Genomic DNA, 8,327 nt, shown 5'->3' with positions numbered 1-8,327 from the left:
CACCATTGAATATTATGTAATGGCACCATCAAGGACTTATGTGCCCAGCAAAGACTCCACTCCCAGTGAGAAGCAGACTAAGTCTAGTGAAACAAAGTAACTATAAAGAAGAGGAAGAGATGTGCAATGACATTTCAGAAAGGGCTTCTGAAATGTAATTTGTATCTACCTATATTCTCCATATCTGGGACACTCATACGTGTTTCATCTACCCATTCACGTGGCACAGATTTTGGGAAGAGGGTGACCTATATTTATTAGGGGGAAATATTCTATTAAAAATCTTTAGCTCTGACTTGCAACTCCAGGCCCACATGAGGATATCAGCTACTTACCAACATGAACAATAAGGTCCCTGAAAAGAGCAGCCTTCTGGCAGTAAATCAAGAAGATGAAGTAGTGGATTTATTTAAAGACTACCTACTGAATGGCAGTGAAGATGAGGAGTACATTGATGGAGAGAAAATATTGAAAGGTCTTAAAGATCATTGGTGGCCTTGGTGGAAAGAACAGGAAGAGATTGGCTGAGTGGTTAGAGGCCAGTCTGCAGGTATCAGAGTTCAGAATCAGCACTGAAGGGACAGAGGAGAAACTGGAGCCCACAGAGCTGCTAGCACCCATCAAGACTTTCTCCTCACTGGACACTGTGAAGAAGCTGCCAAAGAAGGTCAAAAATAAGACTGTGGTGTTACCCCTTAGCAAAGAGAAGAATGAATGGATCCAAGGGGAAAACCGCCTACAATAAAATCTCCCAAGACTTGGACAAGTAGGACCCAGTAGTCTTGAAGAACCAGAAAGCAGCACACCTAATCTTTCATATGGAGCAGTAGTGAGAACTAGATGCCCCTACTGAGGAGGTGCTCAGTGGCTGGAAGGCAAGACCTCCCCTGGAACAGGAAGTTTTTAATTTCCTTCATAAGAAAAAGCAGCCTCTGACCGACCCTTTATTGACATCAGTGGAAAAGGCCTCCCTGAAAGCCATGAGCTTGGAGGAGGCCAAGCTCCAGAAATTTTGGGCCCTGCAGTACTACTATGAGGCCAAGGCTTGAAGAGAGAAGAAAATCAAAAGAAAAAAGTTTCACAAAGTGCTAAATAAAACAAAAGCCAATGATGTTCTCAAGTAGTTTGATGAGTTGCAGAAGGCCAAGACTTTTATGGAGTGATGCTGAGTGAAGTGAGCAGAACCAGGAGAACATTGTACACAACAATAGACACATTGTGCAATGAATAATTTTGATAGACTTAGCCCTTTTCAGCAATGCAAGGATCTAAGACATCTCCAAGAGTCTCATGATGGAAAATGCTACCCATATACAAAGAAAGAATTATGGAGTTTTAATGCTGATAGAAGCATGCTATTTGCCCTTTTTTTCTTCTGTTTTGTTTCCTCTTTCTTGTGGTTCCTTAGATTGGCTCTAGTTCTTCCTTACAACATGACTAATGTGAAAATGTGTTTAATAGGAATATATATTTATAGCCTTTATTGGATTGTATGTTATCTTGGGGAGGGAGGTTGGGAGAGAGGGGGGGAAAAATTTAAAACTCAAAAGCTTATGGAAGTGATTGTTGACAAATCAAAATAAATTAATTAAAAAAAGGGAGTTGAAGAAGGTCAATCCCACCACGGCCTTGGAAGAGCTGGAAAAAAAAGAAAAGGCCAGAATGGAGGAGCAAATATGCCTCAAGCACTGGAATAGTGGGAAATGGGCAAAGTCAAAGGTTATTATGAGCAAATATGACCTGAAGGCCCATAAGACAATGAAGAAACAATTGACCAAGAACAGAGCTGATCCTGAAACTTCAGGTGCCCTCTGACAGTGAGCATGATGAAGATGCTAAAGAAGACAGTGGGCTTATCCCTAACATTGTGAATGAAGTGCAGATGATCATTAACAGACAAAACCCCTGGATGCAGAAGAATTGTGATCCAGAAGAAGCCTGTTGCCAGTGAAGAGTCTGAGCCTGAGGAGGTAAAAAGAAAGCCAGGGGAAGAGGAGGGCACTCTGTTGCAGGAAGTTTAAGGGAGGTGGTCACTCTGGAAAGGGTCAGAGGTTGACTAGGGGTCACAGAAGCAGGGACACAGAACAAAAGCACCCAGGACGACAAAGAAGGATGAGAAGTTAGCTGAACTGAAGACCCTCTCTAAGCAAATAAACCAGAAGGCCAAGAAGTTGAGGCAAGGTGGAGAACAGTATGTGAGCTCAGCCCTAATGAGCCAAGAGTCCAGAGAGAGGAGCAGTCCTTATTAGATGAAAGGCCAGAGAGAGTACAGACTATGGAGGACCTAGAGACTCTGGACAGGGAAGAAGTTAGCCAAGAACAGAAACAGCTTAGACCTGGAGGGGAAATACAGCAGCATAATCAGGCTAAGCAAAGGAGTCCTCCTGAGATGGGAAAAGGAGCCCCTGATTGACTGGCACACCATCATCAGTGTGAATACCTACAAGGCAAACCCCTCTTTATTAGTCCCCACTATTGTAGATGAAGAGGACTGTGACAAAGTGATTACCCAAAAGTAGATAATAAAAGAGCCCTCCACTGGGGATGATGTCATCAGCAACTTCCAGAAAGAGAAGTGCAAAGCTGAAAAAGCAAGCAAACCAAAAGATATTGAACTGAGCCTTCCAGGCTAGGGACAGTGGAGTGGTCCAGGCCTGGTGATCAGTGCCAGGAAGAGATGCCAGTTTCTCATCAAAGCCCCCAAATCTATTCCAAAGAAAGACAAACAATTGGCCAAATGTGGACATTAGCAAGAAGTGGAATGTCCAGGCAGCAGTCCACCAGGTGAACGTGCTTCCATTCGCATTTACCCACTAGTATCAGTTTGAAGAGACCATCAAGACCCCAGTGGGCACAACATGGAACACACAGAGGGCCTTCCAGAAGCTCCTGGCCACTTCATTGAGACCATAAGGGATAAGGATGTTGAGTTCTCTCCTTCCCACTTGGGCCACCCAACCTTGCAGAGAACAGGAAAACAGCATGCCCCACCATAGGAGTACAGGGCCAAAGAAAGCCCCTTAAAAACCTTCTGACTGCCTGAGGGCCAGGAGAACTTGGTGCTGGGAAACAGTGCCCCGGGTGGTGATGATGCCTCCTTCTGGAAATAAAGCCAACCTTCCATATTAAAAAAAATATATTCTTACTATACTATGTCATTTGCTTCTGACTATTTTCATCGGCTACATTAAAAGTAAACACGTTAGTGGGGATTCATTAGTAGTTGTTTTGAACCTCAGGTTGTTATTTGTGGAGAGAGAGAGGTCATAGGTGCTACAGTTCCAATTATTTTCATGCTGGTCTTTTTGCTTATGATCATCAAAAGAAGTGCATAATGAGATCACAAGTTTACTATATAATGAATGTATAATAAAATCAAAATTTCTAACTCCTATGAGTATCAGTATTGGTATGATTTGGTTTAAGTGCTCAATTAATGCTAGAAAGAATTGAAAATTTTATGTGAATTAAATACAGTTTAGTAAATATATATTGAGCATACTCTGTGCAAGGCATTGTGCTAAATTTTAAAGAAGATACAAAGCTAAAAACAAAACAAACAAGAAAGACAATAGAAACAGAAATAGCCTAAGCCTTCAGTGACCTTATACTCTAGTATTCTAGAAAATAAAATAAAAAGTAGAATCTGTTACATGGCATTGGAGAGGTATAAATTAGATTCTATGGAAACAAAAAGGAAAATATTTCTTCTGCCTGGGAAAATTGAGAAAGGCTTCCTAGCAAAAGACGTACAAGAGCTGGTACTTGATGGGTAGTCAGGATTGCAAAAGTTTAAAGTAGCTGTGTTACAGGAGAGAATTCTCAGTGGTATGAAAAAAGTAAGTGTAGGTATGTAGATTAAGGGGGAAATATCATGGTGGGGTTAGGGAACTGCCAGTAGTCTTATTTGGTTACAATTTAGAATGCCTGAAGGGAAATATTGAGAGATGGTAAGATAAAAAGTAAAGGGATAGGTTGTAGGAAAAGGATTTAAAATTGCATAATTTCAAAAGTTTTAGATAATGTAAAACAGATTTAAAATTTTGGATATAAAATAAGAGCATTGATTGACATGCAGATGTCATTAGATTATTTTCTAATCAATACCATCATTTTACACTTTTTCTTCAAATGGTGTCCTCATAGACTTTCTAATATTAAGAGGAAATAGGGAAATGTTTCTAAATAGTAAACTGACGTAAAAATATTAGATTTGGCACAGAATATGTCTTAGAAAATTAACAACCCTCTGGAAAAATGGCCACTGAAAAAGCTTCAGACTATCAGCTAAGTCATCAATCAGATCACCAGAGTTATCAACACCTAGGAAACTGTCTAGGCCTCTACCATTAGTGTTTAATTAATGGACTTATGTAGCAAAGAAGTACAAGTCCTGATTTAGAAGCTTTTTGATATTTGTTTCAATTGTTGTTGCTTCATCTTACTTGTAAAATTTATCATCATTTTAAGTGTACCTCAGTTTTACTTTTGACTATTAAAATATCAATTCCACAGAGTATTTTAATCTTACATTTTAGAAATTGATTATCCTCATCATACTGTAATACCCTAGATTCAATAGTTGTCAAACATTTGTATATATGGAATAAATATCCTTTACTCCCTCCTCCTCAAGCTAAATCATATCAAATCACTTCAACAAATATATCATCCCTTTGATAAATTATATTATTCATGACTGAATGAGCAATAAGTAATTTTAAAGTTCCCTCTTTTAGTACCACTTATTTTCCCCTCACTACATCTCTGTTTTGGTTACAATGGTTTTCCTAAAACAATAGAAATAAAATTCCCATGAGAAATGCTACCTTATAAAAATATTAGTAGTTACTTTATTATTTTGGATATGAAAAACAAAGTAAGATAAGCGACCAGGTTACAAATTCAGTTCAACAAGGACATACTGAGTTCCTACAACATGTATCAGATTTTATCAGCTCTTTGAGGTTATATAGGCTATCTTATTTATCTTTTTTTCTCTTCACCAAGTGCTTACCCAATAAATGTTTTTTTGAATTAAATCACCCATCAAGAATTTTGCTTTCTTTATACTTCTCTCTCTCTCTCTCCCCCTATCTTCTATTCTTCTATTTCCCTTTCTCTTTACCTCTTAAATATACATTTTCCTTCTTTCTCAACATTACACCTGTACCTGATTCACTTTCTCTTTCTTTTTTATATAATTTACTTTCTATATTTTTTTCCTTTCTTTGAGGGTTTAATTCCCTTTTGTATCTAGATTCTGTAGAATGTTTCCATTATTTTGAAAGAAATTGATGGAGAAATAATTGCTTCTACTAAAGCTTCTCTCTCTCCATCTTTTAATTATTGATTCTCTTTTATAGGGACTTTCTTAGAGATACTATTGAAATACTGCCAACTATCTGACACTCAAAATATTCAAATAGTTGTCATTTTTTTGAAAGAGAAAATTTCCTGGGCCAACAGAGTACATGTACTTACATGAATATTAAAACCTTGTCCTTACCTATTAAAAAGGTTTTGCCTTCAAGTATACATTGGAGTTTATAGTGGTTCTCCTTACATATCTGACTAACTCTATTCATAATTAATGATTGGAAGTATCTGAGCTACACTAGACTATTTGTGTCACCACTGCCACATGGGACGTAATTTCACCTGGGTTAACCATTTCTGTTTTCAGTGACAAATGATCATTCTCCAGAGAAGGATAGTATTCCTATGCTTGTTTCTGATGTCTTTATATCACACACTATTCAATGAAGTGTCTGTCAGTATCCAATTTTATAGCCAATGAAGTGTTAGCAAAATTATAGTCAATGACAAATAAGTTCATGAGGCACTGGAGAAGTTACATGGTTAAGAAGTTCTAAGTTTTTAAGCTACTTCTTTCAATGCTGAATCATGTTCTCTCCCTTCTGCTCTAAACATGTTGTCTTTAAATTCCATGAGGAAATGAGCCATGCTTCATCCTCCAAACCTTAATCAATTATTTATTGTCATTTCTATACATATAGTTTTGTTTCTATGATTCTTATCCCTTCCTGTTACACTTAATAAGCCTAGAATTTTGCTCAGCAGTCATTCCCCACCTAACACAATTAATTGCTTATGGAGAAAAAAAATAAAGTGAAAGACAGCAATTAGATTTATAGGCACAGATTTTTTTTAATAGAAAGATACACTCCTGAATGGCTAAAATTTATACTATAAACATTCCAAATATATACAGAGACCTAAGCCTTTAAATCTTTTAATGGTAATAACAACTGTCTGTTTTCTCCCAAGTTCCTCACTAAAACTTCTTTTTTCTTCCATCTGAGAGATCTGGTGGTCAGTGTGGATAGAAACTAACCATATTCATGTACTCTTGAAATTTTGTTTGAAAATAGAAAGCAAAAGAGGTTGGTAGATAAATATCATCCTGGATCTTTTCAGCCACATGCAATCCACTCCCCAGTTCAACTCTCCTTCCTTAATCACTGGTGACTTTCCTAGACTCTATTATTCACATACCCTCTTAAACTTTGCCTCTATGTTCTCTCTCCCATCTAATCTATCTGCTGTCTCTCTCTCATCTAACTTGGTTTCCACTAGAGCAGAAATTGCAAGATGGAGCCAATAAGGGGAAGGTGAAGTACCTTCCCCTTGGAAATGTTATTTTTTTAATTTTCTTTTGCTGTCTTGGCCCTGATTGGACACTCCTTTCTGAATGGGTAGACTTAGAACACCCTGGGGCAAGCAGAAGAAAGAAGCAACATCCTAGACAGCAGATTTCATGTGATAAAACATAAAACTGCATTATTAATATTACTGAGAAGCAGTGTTGATTAGAACAAGATCAAGTACATACCTTTTGCTTTAAAGGCCATTGATATTCATCACAAGTTATATGCAAAGTGATTGCTGTAGATCATAGCCCCTCCCCCCATTGTTTTCCTTTACAGAAGAAAAGCTGCATGAAAATTAATGGATCTTAACCTAGAAGAACCTTAGAGATGACATAACACAATGATTTCATTTTACAGAAGACGAAACTGAGGCCTGGGGAATCTACACAGTTTTTTTTCAAAGTTACACAGGTAGTAAGTAATCTCATACTATACTGAGCTCACTCACTAAATAATCATAAAGTATAGTTGTATATTTTGCAAGACTGCATAAGCAGTACTGTTTTAGGTTATTTGAGTGACATAAAAGAAGTTGAAAAATATGATTCTTCCCCTCAGAGAACTATAATATGATTAAAAAGAGAAGAAATGAAAATTTTTTTAAAAAATAGAGAATGCAAGTAAGCAAAAAGAGTGTCAGACAAAGCATACAGGAGAAGTTAGTAATAGAAAACAAAGTGATAATATCTGCTCACATACTTCAGCCATGCCAATTACCTCAGACACTTTGCTGTGAAACATGCTTGCCATGGAAGCCATTACCAAAGCTAAAGTCATAAAAATACATCTCCTAATTGATCAGAATGTGGTCTGCTACAGTTACTTAATCTATTAGTGAAACATTTAACTAAATAGTGTACTATTGCTTGTGAAGAAGAAGGTTATGGCCAATAAAAATGTGTGCTAAAAATATTGTCCTACTGTTAACTACTGAGTGAGGGTTTGGGTGTTTTGGACACGGTTCGTATATTATCTGAATCTCAGAGAAATGGGAGGGGGGAAGCATATAAAGATATAGAAAGCAGCATTACTGGAGCACACAACAAAATAGCTGAGTACTAAAAGCAGATTCTTCAAGCTAAACAAACATGAAAAAATCACCAGGAATATAATGTTTTAGCCAAGATAATATAGTACCATCCAGACAAGCATGAAACATTAAAGGAACTAGAAGCTTTTGGGGGAAAAAATATTACAACATTTTTCTTGTATTAAAGGGAATGCTGAAGATGAACTGGAATTGAGGAGAAAGTAGCTGTGTATTCTTCTGAGTACTATCCACAGACTTCAGAAAGCACTAAAAAATGATGAAAAGCTCTCTGACATCGAAGAGTCTCTAACACTGAAATAGAGACTAAATATAGATAAACTCAAATCTCACTATTCAGACATATCTAAATATCTCCACTTTAGTTTGCTTTCATTTGGTTAAGCCCTTACATATGAAATACTCTTATCACTGTGAAACTGACTGACTTTGGTTCAACATTTCCTATTGAATTACATTATTTTGAAATATCTATCAATTAGATAAAGAAACCATTTTGAAGAAGTTTGTCTTTGTGAGGATTGTTTTTTTTCTTATCCTTTAAATGTATAAAATATTTATAAAATGTTTTCAGACAGTTTGTATTTTCATACATATGGTGGCAA

The 8,327-nt window shown here is 36.9% G+C and overlaps 1 pseudogene; it reads left to right on the top strand.

The window, feature by feature from the left end:
* Nucleotides 1-339: 339 nt before the first annotated feature.
* LOC110207849 (U3 small nucleolar RNA-associated protein 14 homolog A-like) lies at nt 340-2,913 on the top strand (annotated as a pseudogene).
* Nucleotides 2,914-8,327: the final 5,414 nt, after the last annotated feature.

Source organism: Phascolarctos cinereus, unplaced genomic scaffold (assembly GCF_003287225.1).
Source record: "Phascolarctos cinereus isolate Bilbo 61053 unplaced genomic scaffold, phaCin_HiC Scaffold_4;HRSCAF=312, whole genome shotgun sequence".
Lineage (NCBI taxonomy): Eukaryota > Metazoa > Chordata > Mammalia > Diprotodontia > Phascolarctidae > Phascolarctos > Phascolarctos cinereus.
Note: the sequence above shows the minus strand (reverse complement) of the source record. Positions and strands in the feature narration are given on the sequence as shown.